We start from the raw sequence: 17,367 nt of genomic DNA on the forward strand, positions 1-17,367 counted from the left end.
CTCTCTTCGCCAGAATGGCAAACTGCGCCCAGTCGCCCTCCCCTAGGGAGCAAACGGCCGGGAGGGGTCGCCGAGCCCTTCCCTCTCCCGGGCTCCCCAGCCCGGCCGGCCGGGCGCCCCTCCGCAGGGCCGGGACCGGGCAGCCCCGAGCCGGGCGCCGAGCGCGGAGCCAGGACCGAGGCTCTGCACCAAACCCTCTGCGCGCCAGTCCCCGAGGTCCCCCTTCTCCCGGCCCAGCGCGCCCTTGTATCCTCGCGCCCCCGGCCCCCCGCCGCACCCCTACCTCGCTCGCAGCCGGTCGCCTTCGCCCTCGGGAGCCGGCAGAGGCGGCGCGGGCAGCGTGGGCACTTGGCGTGGGCCAAGAAAATCGAGGAGGTCCCGGCGTGACGTCAGCACGGAGGGGCAGGGACCGAGGCGGGACCGCGTGGAAAGTGCCATGGGGCCGCCTGGCCGGAGAGGAGGGCCACACCCCCTCCCGCCGCCTCGCACCCACGGCAAGCGCAGGCCACCGGTAGGCAGCGTGCTGGCCGCAGCCCCTGGTCCCCAGACATGGCTTACAGACACTGACCTCTGCTGACTTCTTGCAGAGCATGCCTGGGTCACCCCAGACACTCCCAGAAATACCTGGGGACAGTGGGGGATGGGGCCTGAGGTCTCAAAGCCAGGCAGGTGAGGGAGGTAAGCCAGCGCTGCCCAGGGAAGCCCCAGGTGACAGAGGTAAACCGGCATTGCCCAGGGAAGCCCCAGGTGAGAGAAGTAAGCCAGCGCTGCCCAGGGAGGCCCCGAGGTGAGAGAGATAAGCCGGCATTGCCTAGGGAAGCCCCAGGTGAGAGAGGTAAGCCAGCATTGCCCAGGCAGGCCCCGAGGTGAGAGAGGTAAGCCGGCACTGCCCAGGGAAGGCCCCTGCATCAGGGTTACCCTAGCAATGTGGGGGTGCTACTCCAGCCCACGACATGCAGTCCAGCCTTGTCATCACTCCCCTGGGAACATCTTCATTTGGTAGTCCCCCTATTAGGATGTAATAATGATTTTTCAGAACTCTTTCTATGCTGGGCATAATATCCTAACCGCTTTACCTGCATCGCCTCATGTCAGCCTCAAACAAGACTATAAGGTAAGTATCCTTTCTGTCCCCATTTTACGGATGGAAAACTGAGGAGTAGGCAGGGAAAGTGACAGGCCCAGAGGGCGGAGCTGGGGCTGATCACCCCCCAGGCTTCTCTGCTGCTGAGTGCTGGGGAGGGCAGGGACCCAGTGCCTGGCGCCAGAACAGCGTGCGGAACAGTCCTTCCTCGGAGATGGTCCTGTCGTCTTCAGTCCAGGTGGTCTTGATCCTGGGATGTGAAAGGAAGGGCTACCCTTGTCCACGGAGTCCCTACAACAAGCCGTCTCTGGACCCCGCACGTCCCAGGAGAAGGGCAGCCGAGGCCCTGGGGTCCCGCCACATCCAGCCACCACGGTGCAGGGGCTGTTAGCTCCGGGAGGCCAGCACGGCCAAGGGGACACTCCCACGTGGTGGAGGGGAGGTCCCTTCGGCTGTTGTTGGGTTGTTGCTTGCCATCTCTGAGCCTCAATGTGTGACAGTCTCACCCTCCCCAGGCTGCCGAGGAGCCTCTACCAGATACAGCGGGGATGGCTCCTGGGCCCCGAGGCTCCGTGGCCTCTGTACTTGACGTACTTCTCAGGCCGCTGAGGGAGGGCAGTGGCCACTGCCCACGGTTCCCTCTTCCTTCTCTTCTGCAGCTCAGTGTGGGGACCCCGGTGGTACAGGGCCCCGTCTTGAGTTGTCCCCACTCCTGATAGAGAATCGGCCCAGGCCACAGGCCCCACAGCCTTTCCTGCACCCTACACTGCTCCCCTTCCACCAGCCCAGACCCCAGGACCCTGGTGCTGGAGAAGGTGGAATGGTCTAGAAAGGGGGTGGGTGGGTGGACACTTGGAGGGGCCGGCCCTGGAAGCTGCCCGAGTCATTGTGTCCCTGAGTGCATTTTAGGGTATTTCCAACACTCACCCCCAAAGCGCCTTGACTGAGGACAGGTCCTGTTTGGGAGGATCCTGCAAGGACTTCCCGGCAAGCCCAGGGAGGTGTAAGAAGTGTGACCGCCCGAGCACAGAGCCAGTGGTCAAACATCTGGATTCTGGATCCACTTGATATATATATCAAGCTGCCGGAACAAGAAAGGTCATTTCCCTTCTTTGAGCCGTTTTCTCACCTGTCAGATGGCGACACCAATGATCCCTGGGGTCTCCACAGAGCAGGGGGGCTGCACTCCAGCAATGTCACCTGCAGAGTGCGGGTGGGACGGAGCTGCTGTGACGGTTATTTGAAACCCCCTGGAGGACCTGGGGTCCTCCAGGTGCTAGATGGGGGGTGGGTGACACGGCCACCTTGTGTGAAGCTTATGCCAACCCAGTTGGGGAAGCACTGTCACCCTACTTTACAGATGGGGAAACAGAGGCTCAGAGAGCCATGGTCACGCAGCCCATAAGCCGTCACCTGGATAAAAACCAAGGTCTGCTCAGCTCCCAAGACCCTTCATTACATCGTCTCGTCTCAAACTCTGGTCCTTGCCCTGACTTCACGCAGCAACAGACCTCGCCAGCACTGTTCCTGTGGTCATTGTTCCTCTGGGCCTCCATCTTCTCATCTGGAATATTCTTCCCCAACGTACACCCTGGTACCACTCCACGTTCTATTCAGCCCTGAGAGGCCTCCCCTGGCCACCCACCCAAGGACCCCCTCACGCTCTGCCCTCACCTGGCTTCAGTTCTGCAGCTCGGATGACGACCCGAGGCTGCATTCTGCTTCCCTGCTCGTCACCCCGCCCCTCCCGCTGTACTGTAAGTCCACGCAGGGACTTGATCAGCCCCCCAAACAGTGCCTGGAAACAGGAGGTGTTCCATAAGTATTTGCTGAATGGAGAGATACGTGACGCTGTCAAATAGAGGGAACTACTCCAGCCCCGCCGTTATGTACGGTCAAGGTCATTCATTCCCTTAGCAAACCTCGGCCCACGCCAGCTCTGGGCCAGGACCGAGGGGGATGAAGAAGCCTCAGTCCAGGCCTCTGGGGGCCGTCGGGACCCCTGAGCCCTGCCACCCGGGGGGAGGGGTGTGCAGCAGCCACAGCCCACATTTGGGGACTACGTTGGTCCCCGGTCTGGCCGAGCCTCACCTTCTCCTGTGCTCCTGCCCTGGAAGCATTGGTCCAGGGAGCCCTGAGGGAGCCCCAGAGTGGCTGGGCATGTGCTGCAGAAGGCCTCAGGGCTGCCCACCCAGAGGGAGCTGGGCGGTACCCTGGCACTGGGTCACCCTGTCCCCTCCTGGCGCTCTGGGCTAGCCCCTAGCAGGGAGGGCCTGGACCTCCAACACCCCCATCCTCAGCCCCGCTGTGGGCAGGAAGGAGCTCCCCCACCCAGGTCTGGAGACCTGGGTGCTTCGCCAGGCTTGTATAGAGGCCGAGCTCCATGCTCAGATTAGTAAAACAGGTCATTATTCCTTAGCCAAAGTGCTGGATCTCAGACCAGAACAGCTGGACAGAGAAAATAAATCAGAGGTTAAGGGGATGCAAAGTCTGAGACCCGTCATGGATCCATTGTCACAGCCAGGGGAGGCGGGTGTGGACACGTACCTCTCCTGACAGCCCACCAGGTGGGCCCTGCATGCCCCTTAAGGCTTTTGTCTACTCGGCCACGTGTCCAGGAAGGACCAGGGACAAGCACTGTGCAGGGGCAGGCCGCCCGGCAACCCAGAGAGGAGGGAGCCCGGGGGGGTGGGATGAGAAGAGGCCCTGGGACTGGCGTTCTGTAGGCCTCCAGGGTCTTCCTTGGACGAAGCCGTCCTATGGAGCAGGGGGGCAAAGATGCATGGGAAGGATTGAGGGGTGCTGGCTGGTGGGAAAATGGAGGCCTGTTTTTTCGGGAAACACAGGGTGACGGGAGGAACGGATGACAGCAGCAGCTCAGGAGTGCAAAGGGAGAATGTTCTAGGATGGAGGTGGCAGAACATGGTGGGCAGGGCTGGGGGCTGGGCTATGGGGGCTGGAGATGGCTTCACTCAACCAGCACAGCAAACCCACACACCAACACGGCCCCGATGCGAGAGTGAGTGGCCTTTCTCGGGCGGGCTCTGTGGGGAGCAGCTGGCACTTGGCCCTCAGAGCCCCTCCCAGCCCTGACGTTGAAGGTGGGGCTGGAAGGGTATGGAAGTCCTGGAAGGGACTCCCTGCCACCACATCGTGTCACAGGGGGCCTCCGCACAGCTGGGGAGGGACCTTGAGGGACAGCCCTGGCATGACATTCCTGCAGGGTGAGGCGAGAGGCCCCGAGAGGCTCCCTTCTGGGGCTGGGGGCCCCACCCAGAGGCCAGGATCTAGGCCCAGTGCGCTGGGACCTGCTCTCCTCTGGGCTGCAAGTGTCGTGGTGTCCTCGAGCTGCCCTAACCCAGCAGGCCTGGGAAGTGGCGTTCTCCTGGGGACACCCGCCCCCAGCGTGCTGATGTCCCAGGACTCCGTGTCTACCCCTGAATCTGGTCGTGTGCCCCTCGCCCCTCACATGACCCTGCAGAGTTTCTTCCCGTCAGGGGGCCCAGACAGATGGCGTTAATTCAAGCAGCTACTATTCTGAGTCCCGACTCAGGAGGTGCAGTGGACGGGTGAGGTGGGGGGACAGGCACCCTATGCCATCCCCAAGGTCACCTGGGTAGTCAGGAAGAATCTCCCACCTCCAGCCCCCTCTGGTTTGGTCGAGGGTCTGCCTCCCGGGGGAAGCTTGCCCAGTGCGCTGCAGGGGTCAGGAGCTCATCCCTGGTGGGCCGTCAGGCTGGCTGCTGCCAGCTTTCCTGAGGTCTCTCTGTCCCCTCCCCTGGGGTCCTGTCTAGGGCTGGTGGGCTGGGGGAGTTGAGGGAGGGGTCCCAGTTTTCAAGACGCACACCTCGGGTGAGGGCCACCTTTACTCCCATCTCCAGGTCATCATGGCCGATCAGTGGCCGCCTGTCCAGTCCCCACAGCCAGCAGCCATGAGGCCGGCGCCCACGCCCTGCCCAGGGCCAGCTGCTAGTGTGGCCCGGGTCCCGTGCCACCGCCCCCAAGCGAGCGAGCGGGCCAGGACTCCCAGCGCAGGGAGGATCCGCGCCACGGAGGCGGCGTTCTCGCTCCAGCTCGAACGTGGAGACTCCCCAGGCTGCTCTTTCTCTCCCTGAAAACCTTCACCATAAGGCCTTCCTTCGAGCCAAGTGCTGCCCGGCCCTGGGCTGCCAGCCTCCCAGGTCCTCCCAGGCAGCCCGCCCACTGCTGCCTGCCTGGCCTCATTCTGGAGAAATGCCCCCACGGATGGCTGAGGGATTTGTCACCATCATCCCCAACATTGCAAGGGAATTTTGTTTCAGCCTTAAGAAATGCTACAACAACAGACGTCCATTGTAGAGGAACTGAAAAATAAGGAAAAAAAAGAAGACTCCATAAGCCAACTGCCAAGAGGTAACCTCTCTTAACTTTTTGTCAGATATCCTTCAGATAATTTTTTTTCCTCCACATTTAACTATATATGTAACATAGCCAGCCCTGGTGGTCTAATGGTTAGGATCTGGCACTCTCACCGCCGTGGCCTGAGTTCATTTCCCGATCAGGGAACCACACCAGCCGTCTGTCAGTTGTCATTGTGGCAGCTGCGTGTGGCTGTGATGCTCAAATCTATGCCACCAGGATTTCAAATACCCTCAGGGTCACCATGGTGGGCAGGTTTCAGTGGAGCTTCCAGACTCAGACAGACTAGGGACCTGAACACCCGCGTCTGAAAAAATGGGCCATAAAAACCCTAAGAATAGCAGTGGAGCATTGTCTGGCATAGACCTGGAAGGTGAGAGGTTTGCTCTGCTGTCCGCAGGGTCAGCAGGAGTCAGAATCGACTCGCCGGCACTAACAAACCCAACAACATTTAAATATATTTTTAAGGGATTCGCACTTACATGTTCTGTTCTGCCAGTGGCTTCGCCACATAACACCTTTCCCTGTCAATAACCAGAAATCGGCATCCTCACCTGTCTGTGCTGTGCTTTCCTTCATGGATGAATCACCTGGTTTGGGACATTTTGGTTTTTCCCAGTTTTTCACTCTCTTACGTGTATATATATAGATATCACCGCGATAAACCTGTTTCCATAAATCCTCGTTGTTCAGGTATCTGACTGTTTTCCCCTTGGGATGAATTCCTACAGATAGATTCTGGCTCACAATGCTACACTTTTGACACATGTAGCTGTGAGGATTTTCTGATTTATTACTGTGGGGACAGAGAAGTCAGAATCTGAGAAATGCTCCACGTTCTCTCCTGAGACTGGTTATTCCACGGAAGGTGTGGGACACCTGCCTCCCACTCGCCTACCCTGCTGAGGTGGGGAAGGGACAGGAGCAGCTCGAATAGTAATCACGTGTCAAGCCGAGGGTGACACCTCCTCCTTCCGTCCGCCTGGTTAGCTTGTGAATCTGGAAATTCAGATGAGCCCCTGCTCATCCAGAGGGTCCTCACCCTAAGGTGGGGGGTGCCCACTGCCAGGTCCCTCAGAGCGCAAAGGCAGCCCGCTGACACCCAGCCCAGGGCCAGTTGAGGCTTCAGGCAGCCAACGCCCGGTCAGCCCACCCCACCCCCTGCACATAGGACACGTTCATCTCAGACCCCAGACCTCTCTTGTGAAGCCACCTCGTTAGAGTCACTTCTGGAAATGGGCCGTGACATGGGGTCACCGGTCCTTCAGCCAGGTGGACAAAGAGCACTGCCCCCACTTTCATGCTTGCTGCCATCCTCCGACCCGGGCAGATCTGGGGTACCGGAGAACTGTGTGGCCCCGGGAAGCTGCCTCGCCTCACTGCTCCTCCGTTTCCCAGGGGGTTGAATAGAGGCCCCCAAAAGATGTGCCCACTGGACCCTCAAAATGGAATCTTATTTGGAATAAGGGTCTTTGCAGATGTAAGTCAGGTAAGAATCTCAAGGCGAGGTCATCCTGGATTAGGGTGTCCTTATAAGAGGCAGAAGAGGAGAGACACAAAGACACAGAGGGAAGAAGGCCGGGTGACCATGGAGGCAGAGATGGAGGACGCGGCCACAAGCCAAGGGACAGCGGGAGCCTCTTGAAGCTGGAAAAGGCAGGAAGGAGCCTCCCCTGGAGCCTCTGGAGGGAGCACGGCCCTGCGACACCTGGATCTCAGCCTTCCAGCCTCCAGGACTGGGAGAATGAATTTCTGTTGTTTTAAGCCCCCCAATTTGTGGTCATTTGTTACGGCAGCCCCAGGAAACCAAGACAAGTTGGAAAATAATAAAACGCTTCATATGTTGTTGTAAGGATTAGAAAAATACCCAGAGTGTTCTCAGCACTTCGTAGATCCTTAGGACAGGCCCCCACTCATTCTGCAAATGCTTGGACACCTGCTGGGTGCTGGGAGTTGGGCAGGGGGCTGGGCGCTCCCCTCTGTCCACCGGCCCCAGATGGGGTGAGGGCAGACAGAGCACCTGGGGCCGGAGGAGGACCGAGGGGCCGAGGACGGCTTCTCGGAGCTTGGGCCACACGAGATGGGCAAGACAAGAGGCAGAGACGGGGGCCTGCCAGGCGGAGGGGACGATGTGGGCAAAGACTTGAAGGCAGAGTGGGCAGGGCCCTTGGGGACGTGGACATCGTCGGGTGGGTCTGGAGTGAAGGGTGTGAGACGAGGAGCAGGGCTACATCCGGGCTGGGGGTGGGGGGCAGGTGATGTTCAGGTGGGAGGTGAGGGCGGTCGAGCAGGGGCTCAGGCAGGGGGACAGCGGAGGAGGGCCTCGGCGCTGGCCTGCGGGACCTGGGGTCTGCTCGAGCGGGCAGGGACGCAGAGTCAAGGCCTCCTCCAGGCCAGGGGGCTCCCTGCCATGCCTCAGTTTCCCCAGGCCTCCTGTCCCACCAGAGTTCCTGGAGCTGAGCAGTGTTTCACTGTAGGAATGCAAGGTGAAGCCAACGACCCTCCTGCCCGCCTGGAGCTGCCCGGCGCCATTTTAAAATGACTGTTTACTGAGTGCCCACCCTGTGCCAGCCCACTCTGGGCGCCCAGGGACCCCGATCCCCTGGACTTCCAGCCCCCTTCCCCTGACTGGGGCTGGCTGGGGGCCCTCTCAGGGCTAGGGGAACAGAAGCCCCTGGTGTTGGGGGGTGACAGGGTGCCTGGGGCCCAGCAGGAGAAGTGCCCTCCTGCTGGCGTGGGGGGCAGAGCAAGGCCGGGGCTGCCTGTGGAGTCAGCCCGTGAGGCCCCTCTGAGCTCTGGATCAGTGTGCACTCTGGGCACCCGGGCTCTGAAAGCCATTGTGCCCTCCAGGGAGCAGCCAGCCGGCTATGGGGAGGGCTCAGCTCAGTTATCCCCCCAACATCCACACACTGAGGGCCCTGCCCCTCCAGGCAGCAGCACGGGGTCCCTCCCCACCTCCCGGGGGGGGGCTCCCCACGGGCTCAGTCAAGGCTGGGTGGGGGTGGGGTAGGCGTCCAGGAGGGGCTCTCTGGCCAATGCCCCTTCTCTCTGCCTCTCCCGGTGTCTGTGTGTCTCTCCTGGGGCATCTTGCTCCCTGTCTCTCTGTCACTGTGTCCCTCCCTCCATCCCATTCTCTTCATCTCTTGTGGTTTGTGCGGTCGGGGACCAGAGAGAATCGCTACATGTTGCTTCTCAAACAGAAACAGAAAAACGGGGCGGGGCACGTGGGAGACGCCTGGGGGCACACACGCTCCCCTCTGGCAGTGGCCCCACACCTGGCCACACCTGTCCCATCAGGGTCAGTCTGGACTCTGGGCCACCTGAAGACGTTCCCCTCAGACCTGGACGCTGACCATTTTGGCTCCAGATAACCACAGCCCCTGCATTTGGTGCCTAACAACAATAATAATAGTAGCTCCATCATGGGGTGCCCGGAGCAGGGCTGATGGGGGTTTCCAGGACGGAGCCTGCATCCTGCACAGCCGTTCCCTCCATCCCTCGCCCAGCTCAGGCGGTCGTCAGGACTGAGGTAGGAACGCAGTCAACGCTCGGTGCTCTGGAAGGTTTCCGACCCTGAGGCGGCCTGCCCAGCACATGTTGCTCAGCTCATCTTTAGTGGACACCGGGGTCTCAAAGGCTCAGGGTTTGGTGACCTGGCCAGGGTCCCACCCAAGGGCACACCATCAGGATTTGGGATGTCTTCACCCCTAGATAGGGCCCACTGGCCCTTCCTCCACCCTATTGTCAGGCGTGCCTGGCCCCAGGCTTGGCGCACAGGGAGACGGGGAGGCCTGGAGTCCAGTGGGAGCAGGCCCCCTGGCGGTGGGCTGCCCTGGGCAGGCCTGTGAGAAGACGGGCCCCTGGCAGTGCCAAGCCCTGCCTGAGGGGTCCCAGCTTTGTGGCTGGTTTGAGTCCTCAGAACCCATGGTCCAGAAGCTCCTCCAAGCAGGCACAGGAAAGTGGAGGTTGGTCAGGGAAGGTACCGGGTGGGGGTCCCGGGGGGAGCCAGAGGCAGGCTGACGTGGCTGCAGGGAAGCAGTGGGCCAGGGTCAGGGGCCATCGACTGAGCCATCGACTTGGCCCCTCACCCCGCCCAGAGCAGGGAGAGCTGTGTGACTAGCAGCCCCTTCCTGGCAGGGCTCTCCCTCCTGGGTGAGGCGTGAGCTCCTGCTGTGTCCACGCGCCTGCAACCCCAGCCTCAGAGACCACACGCTGCTAAGAATCAGGGCTAAGCATCAGTCGGGGTGCTAAGGACTCCGGCCTGCTCCTGAGGCTCTGTGGCCGGGGCTTCCTGCTTCTCCAAGAGTCAGCTCTGGAGGTGCTCGGGAAAGTCCCACAGAGGGGCCAGGGTCTTCTGGAAGGGCCTGCTGGGTGGGCCACACACCCCACCCAGCCTGGAATGGGGAGCCTGCAGGGGCTGGTGATTCAGGCCACTGTGGCGTCCGGCCTATCCGAGAGCTCAGAGAACAGGGCGTTGGCTATCGGGGTTCCTGGTGGGGCAGCCCTGGGGGACTTGAGCACCTCACCTTCAGGGAGTCAAACCTGTCCCGCAGACTCCTCTGCCCTCAGTGCTTCCCATCCCAGGAATGCACCGTCCCTGCCCGCCCCCCTCTTTCTCATCCCGCACTGCCACCAGGGAGCGACTGCCCCCAGCCTGGGCCCCCCTGCCTCACCTGGATAACGGCTCAGCACCCCCAACCCCATGGCCCCTTCCAAGCCACACACCCACCACCAGAGGAAGCCACGTACCCGACAGAAGCCTTTCAAGGTCTCCCGTTGCTCTTAGGATAAAGCCCAACCTTCCCACTGGAGGCCCGAGGCCCCCGACCACCTCACCCACCACATCCCGCCCTCGCCAGCTGGCAGCGCCCCCAGCTCTGTCTGTCCCAGACATGCACTCCCTTTCTACCTCTGAGGTCCCTCTGCCCAGAAGGCACCCCTCCTCTCCTGGAACCCTGCAACCCCCAGCTGGGTTTCCCAAATTGGGATGAAGCCCCCGTCGGTGCAGGGCCACGAGAGCTCTGGCCACCACCCCCTCACTGCCTCCCCATCTGCTCCAGCCTCTCCTTTCCTCCCCGTCTCACCTCTGCACCTTTGCCCGCTGTGTCTCCTGCCTGGAGCACCGCCCTCCTCCCCTTTGCGGGAAGACTCCCACCCACATTTAGGTTTCAGGCCCAACAGCTGCTTCCTCCCAGCAGCCCTCCTGTCTCACGCATCCATTGACACTTATAATCACCTGGGTCAGTGGCTGTCCTCGGCCCGGAACTGCACGCTGGGGGTTTGGGGCAGCGGCCACGTCGGTCTCCTTCTGCCGGCGTCTAGCACCACGCCCGGCCCAGAGTGAGCGCTCAGCCACCGTGGACGTGCCGCCACGTGTCACAGCATGGTGCGTGAACCCCCGTCCCTGCACACACCCGAATCCCTGCCTGCGCCTGCCTGCATCCACACAGGCACACGCGTGCATGCTCCGACTCGCTCCCAGTGCACTGCACACCAGGGCCCACGTGCCCACCTGCACACACTGCCCCAAGCCCTCATGCCCCACGTCCACGGGGCACACACACGGCCAGGCGTGCTTGCTCACGCTGGCCCCGCCACCCTCACTCCAACAGGCGCCCAAGCTGCTGTTTGCCGCCTCTGCCTGCCGGGTGTTTGCCAAGCGGTTTCCATGGCGACACGTCTTGGCTCTGACAGGATCAGACGAGTGCAGGGAAGACGGTCTCCATGGAGGGGACGAGACTCGAGGTCTCTGTGTCCTCAGGCTCCCGGGCAGGCATGGGGTGGGGGGAATGCTCCCACGAGTGCAGAGGCCCCCCCCTGCCCTGAACTAGGCTTGTATCCTGCGAAGGAGGCTCCTGGACTTCCTCTGGGCTACATGCTACAGGAGCTGATTTAGGTCACTCAGTCATTCAACAAACCTGTGCTGGCTGCAAAGCTGCCTGAGGCATGGGCCTGGCTCACAAAGGGCTCATGGTCGTGTCCTGAGACTGGACTGTTGTCCTCACCACCCCACTGAAGGCCCATCCTAGGCAGATCAGTGGCTCCCTGAGCACGAAGCCCCAGCCGCCCACCTTCTCGGAGGTTGGCTCCACAAGGCAAGGATGCCAGGCTCCCCCTCTGTGGAAGATCAATTGTGAAGCCAACCCCACTCTCCGCCCCGCCCCGAACTATCTGTGCCCTTTGCCACAACTCCGTCAAGAGGTGGAGCCTATAACCCCCCCCTTGAATCCAGCCTGTCTTGTGACTTGCGTTGGCCAAAAAAAGATGACAAAAGTGACACTGTGCCAGTTCTGAGCGAGGCCTCATGCCATGCATGCTTCTGCCTGCTCTCCCTCGGGCCCTGCGGTAGCATGAGAACAAGCCTGGGCAGGTCTGCTGGGAGGTGAGAGAACACGTGGAGCCTCAGGCTCCCAGCCGAGACCACTTGAGACCAGCTGGCCCCCAGCCAGCCCACCAGCTCACCACAGGGCATGAGAGCCAGCCCAGAGCAGCAGTGCCCCCTGGCTGGCCCCCAGACCCTTTACAAATAATAGAGTGTTGTTGTTTTAAGTCACTGGCTTGAGACTATTTGTTACACAGCAGTAGCTAACTGATACACCTTCCTTCAATGGCCCTGGCCAGCAGCCACCAACCTCACACAGTCAGCACATGCTGAGTGCCCTAAAAGCTTCCCCAGGACGCTGAGGACCAGCCCAGAGTGTGTGGGCTGTACATAGACCTACTGTGCGCCAGCCTTGTGCTGAAACCCAGGGATGGAGCTGCACCCATAAGGCCCATCTCTGCCCTCTAGGAGCCCACTCAGGGAGCGTTACTGGTCCCAGCTGACAGGTGGCAGAGGGTGGGTGGCCTGCTCAAGGCCTGGGACACGCAGGAGCAGGTGGGCGTGGCCACAGTGCCTGGCTGGATCAGAGCTCTTTGTTTCTCCCCGTGGATACCTGTACGGAAACATTTCACTTCCTGTGTAACCACATAGATTAGGTCGTAACTGGTGTGGTCTTTCAGTCCCTGTTCGCTGAGGACTGTGGCTCACTATTAGCCGATGTGGCATCTGATGGGCAGGGCCCCCTCCCTGAGCTGAGAGCCGGGGCTCCACCGGGCCCCGTGGGAGGACTTGTATCTGAGTGATCCAGTTCTCCCCACCAGCTTTTCAGCACTTCAGCATTCCTCGGCTGATGGTTTTAAAACATTTTCTCCAGCATTTCTTGTTGTTTGTGGTGAAATGCTTGGCTCAGATAATCCAGCCTGCTTTCCCTGGGAAGGCAAACCTGCCTGGCAACAGTGCTGACGGTCGCTGCCGTGCCGTGATTGGGCATCCCAGCCAGACTCCCCTCTGATTGGTCCCTTTTGGTCCAGAGAGTATGTGCCTATACCTATTCCATGGCCTCGTGGGGCAAGGGGTCAGAAGTCAGGGCCAGTTCTGCCCCAAGTGTGGAGTATGTGAAAGACCCACCCCACCTGAAACTGGAGACCTGAGGGGCTGTGCTCTCAGACTGGGAATGAATCAGAATTAAACCGCCCCTCCATCCTGCTCCAAACCCCAGGGAACCGCAGGAAAGACTGACTTGGTGCTAAGAGAAGCAAATCAAAATGAAAACAAGTTCCTGAGACATTAGAGCTGCAGATCTGCCTGTGCACTGGCCCGAGACCCCAGAACGTGTAACTGGGGTGGGGCGAGAACTCCGAGCAGTGACCTTAGATTGAGGGGTTGCCCTCAATCTGTACTCCTCTCCAGAAGGGTTCCCCTTCACTTTAGGCCTACGGAATCCCCACATATCAGTTTTTTCAAAGCCAGTGATCAGCACACAGTTAAAGACGACCAAGAAAATGAGGAGACAATGCACCACGAGAGGACCCGCATAGGCTTCAGATCCCAGAGTTGTCATGCATCGTGGCAGACACCTGCTGGTTGGTCCCATTTGCTCTGGCCCGCGCACTCGGCCTTCCTACATTCCCAGAATCCTTCGTGGTTAGGCACGGCCATATGACTGAAGTCTGGACCATGAAATGTGGACAATAGTAACACGTGCAACTTCTGGGCTTCGCCCATAAAAACCTCTCTATCCAATCCTGCACGCTCTTCTCTCATTTCTGCATCCTGGCAGGGAGCCAAACCCTAGGAGCCTTAGGAACCACGGCCTGATGATGAGAAGGCACCAGAAGGAAGGGGCATGGTCCTCATTTCACCACTCGGAGGGAAGCCACCCAACAGAGAAACGCCTGCAGTGCACTACGCTGTGGGCAGTAAGTAAACTTGTGTTTGTTTAAGCCGTGACATGTTAAGGTTGGTTCAATAAACACCTAGTTACCATAACTAATATAGACACAGACTCTAAAACAACTGAGCTCATTATGTTTAAAGAAGTCAAAGACAACCTTGAAAATATCGGCACAGAACAGGAAGCTATATAAAGTGACAACAAATTTATAAAAAGCACAAATAAAATGCAGCATAGAAACATAAAAAGATGGAAAATACCAAACAAGTGTGGAGGAAGATAAGATCTCAGATATTTTTGGAGTTCTAGGAGAGAAAGAGAATGAGACAATATTTGAAAGGAGTGGCTGAGAATTTGCCAGAACTGATGAAAAACACCAATCCACAGATTCAAGAATCCCAAGAAGAATAAATAAAAAGAAATTCTCATCTACACATGACAGTAAAATTGCAGAAAACCAAAGACAATGAGAAAAGTCTTAAAAGCAGCAGAGGAAAAAGATATGTTACCTTCAAGTTTCACAGTTAGACTAACGGTGACCTCTTGACCCCAACAATGGAAGTCAGCGGATCATGGAATGTGCTCAATGTGGTTCAATGCACTGAAGAAAGGAACTGCCAACCTAGGATTTATGGTCTATGTAAATATACTCCAAGAATGAACGTGAAGACATTCTAAGACAAACCAAAACAGATATTTTTACCATCAGGCTCTCCTGCACTGCTTGTTAAAATGCGGGTTCATGGGCCCCCCTGCAGATGTCCCGCTTCAGAAACTAAAACACAGGGCCCAGAAATCTAACCACGATCAGCCGATTCTTCCAGTCCCAGTGCTGTTGATTTCCCAGGGTACAAGGTAGGGCTTTGCAAGAGACCACGCTGAAGAGGCCGACAGTTGCCTGGCCCAAAGGGTCTTTTGTGCCAGCCTGCAGGCAATGGGGAGCCATGGCAGGTCCTAGGCAGGGAAGTGACAATGACCAAATTTAGACACTTTGGCAGCCAGAGAGGAGAAGACATTTGAAGGAGGGAAGGCTGGTGGAAGGAGACCCATTAAGAAGTGGTAGCAGGAACCCCGTGAGAGAGAGGCAGTGGATGCAGCTAAGTGTATGACATCACACACGCAGTGTCCTTGTCCTATCCCAGTGCAGCTGACCAGGCGGCAGTGGACGGGCAGGTCAGGGCTCAGAGGGAAGTCTGCACAGGAGTCCCGGGCATCCTGAAAGCTCGGTGTCAGCACGTGTGTGAAGCCGAGGGGCTGGATTACATCACTCAGAGGAGGCGGGCAGAGTAGGCAGAGAACAGGCTGGTCCACATGACCTCGGGAACACGGCCGTCAAGGAAGAGGAGGGAGTAAAGGAAGAGGCCAGCACGTGCTGACCACCCTCTCCGTGAACGACACACCACCAGGCATTGCACTCCTCACGTCTCGGTCAGTTCTCCAGAGCTTGGTGAGGCCCCTCCCCATCTCACACACGAGGAAACCAGGCTCTTCTGGTTAAATGACCCGCCCAAGGACACAACAGCCTGTGAGAGGTGGAGCCAGAACTTGACCCGGGCCGTCTGACGGGCCAGTTTCCCTTAGGGAGGGAGTGGGAAGATGGAACCCGGGGGCTGGTACCATGAATGCAAATCTGCCCAAGATGACACCAGCTGCTCTCCACAAAGCACAGGATTTCCCAGGAATGGGTCACCCTGCTGTCCACATACATTTCCCTTCCTCCAGGAAGTCTCTCTGATGTGGGGAAAGGACACGGGCTTTCCGGAAGCTGTGGGGCCTTCACCTCTGAGCCCGATCTGAAAACTGGGGATAACGATAGGTTCTGTCAAATGCCTTTTCTGCAGCTATTGCTATGATCGTGTGATTTCCCTCCATTAGCCTGTTGATGTGATGGATTACATTAGTTGATTTTCAAGTGCTGAACCAGCCTTGTATACCTCAATCTTGGTGTACAATTTTTTTATACATTGTGGGATTCAATTTGCTAATATTTTTTTGAGGACTTTCGCATCTATGTTCATGAGCGATATTAGTCCCTAGTTTTCTTTGCTTGGAATGTCTTTGTCTGATTTTGGCATTAGGCTAATGCTGGCCTCACAGAGTGAGTCAGGAAGTGTCCCCTCTGCTTCCATCTTCTGGAAGAGACTGTAGAGAACTGATATAATTTCTTCCTTAAAGATTTGATAGGATTCATCAGTGAACCCATCTGGGCCTGGCGCTGTTATTAAAGTTATTAATTATTGATTTAACTTCTTTAATAGAAACAGGCCTATTCAATTGTCTATTTCTTCTTGAGTTCTGGCAGATTGTCTTTCAAGGACTTGGTCCACGTCATCCACGTTATCAAATTTGTGGACACTCAGTTGTTCCTAGAATTCCTTTATTCTTTGAATTTCCATGGGATCTGCAGTGATATCCCCTTTCATTTCTGATACTAGTAATTTGTGTCCTTTCTCTTTTTTTCTTAGTCAGCCTGACTAGAGGCTTATGGATTTATAGCGATCTCTTCAAAGAACCAGCTTTTGGTTTAGATGATTTTCTCTATTGATTTTCTGTTTTCAATGCCATTGATTTCTGCTTTAATTTTTATTATTTCTTTTCTTCTGCCTTTTTTTTTTTTTTTTTTTTTTGTGAGGGAGATCAGCCCTGAGCTAACATCCGTGCTAATCCTCCTCTTTTTGCTGAGGAAGACCGGCTCTGAGCTAACATCTATTGCCAATCCCCCTCCTTTTTTATTTTTCCCCCCAAAGCCCCAGTAGATAGTTGTATGTCATAGCTGCACATCCTTCCAGTTGCTGTACGTGGGACGCGGCCTCAGCATGGCTGGAGAAGCGGTGTGTCGGTGCGCGCCCGGGATCTGAACCTGGGCCGCCAGTAGCGGAGCGCGCGCACTTAACCGCTAAGCCACGGGGCCGGCCCCTCTTCTGCTACTTTGGATTTAACTTTGCTCTTCCTTTTCTAGTTTCCTAAAGTTGAAGCTCAGATGACTGATGTTAGGTGTTTCCTCTTTTCTCACGTACGCACTCAATGCTGTAAGTTTCCTTCCTAATCCTGCTGCTGCTGCATGCACACATTTTGATAAGTTACGTTTTCCTTCAGTTCAAAATATTTTTTAACTAAAGACTCTTGAGATTCTTCTTTGACCACACTGGAACTTCAGAACACGAGGGCATTTACCTCTGGGAGGCAAACCGTGAAATCCCCATTTTACAGACAAGGAAACAGGTTCTGAGAGGAAGTGACTCGCCCAGGGTCAGATGGCCTGGAGATACAGAGCTGGGACTGGTGCAGCTGCCTGGGCCCCTGGGGACTGGCCTGGATCTCAGCTCCCTGATGTTACCACCGACAGCTCTACCTGCCTGGTCAGTTGAGACGGTGGGCTTTGAACTGCTACAAGCTCGGGGTGATCCTGGGGGTTCAGGGCTGGAAACCTGGCCTTGGTCAGACCTGGGTCACGATTGTGAGGGGCCAGGGTCCAAAGCCAGACACTCTCCAGCCTCAACTATTTGTTCTGACCCCTGGGCGTTGCTGGGGCACAGCGGGGTCCAAGTGGAGACCCCTTCCCCCCACACATACCCACGAAGCAGGTGGCTGTCCTGCAGAGGGATCCCTCCTCAGACGCTTCTCCAAACCCCCACCAGGCCTGGCGCCTACCCCCAGGCAGTCTGAGGA

The sequence above is a fragment of the Diceros bicornis genome, chromosome 26, assembly GCF_020826845.1.
Source record: "Diceros bicornis minor isolate mBicDic1 chromosome 26, mDicBic1.mat.cur, whole genome shotgun sequence".
NCBI classification, from domain to species: Eukaryota; Metazoa; Chordata; class Mammalia; order Perissodactyla; family Rhinocerotidae; genus Diceros; species Diceros bicornis.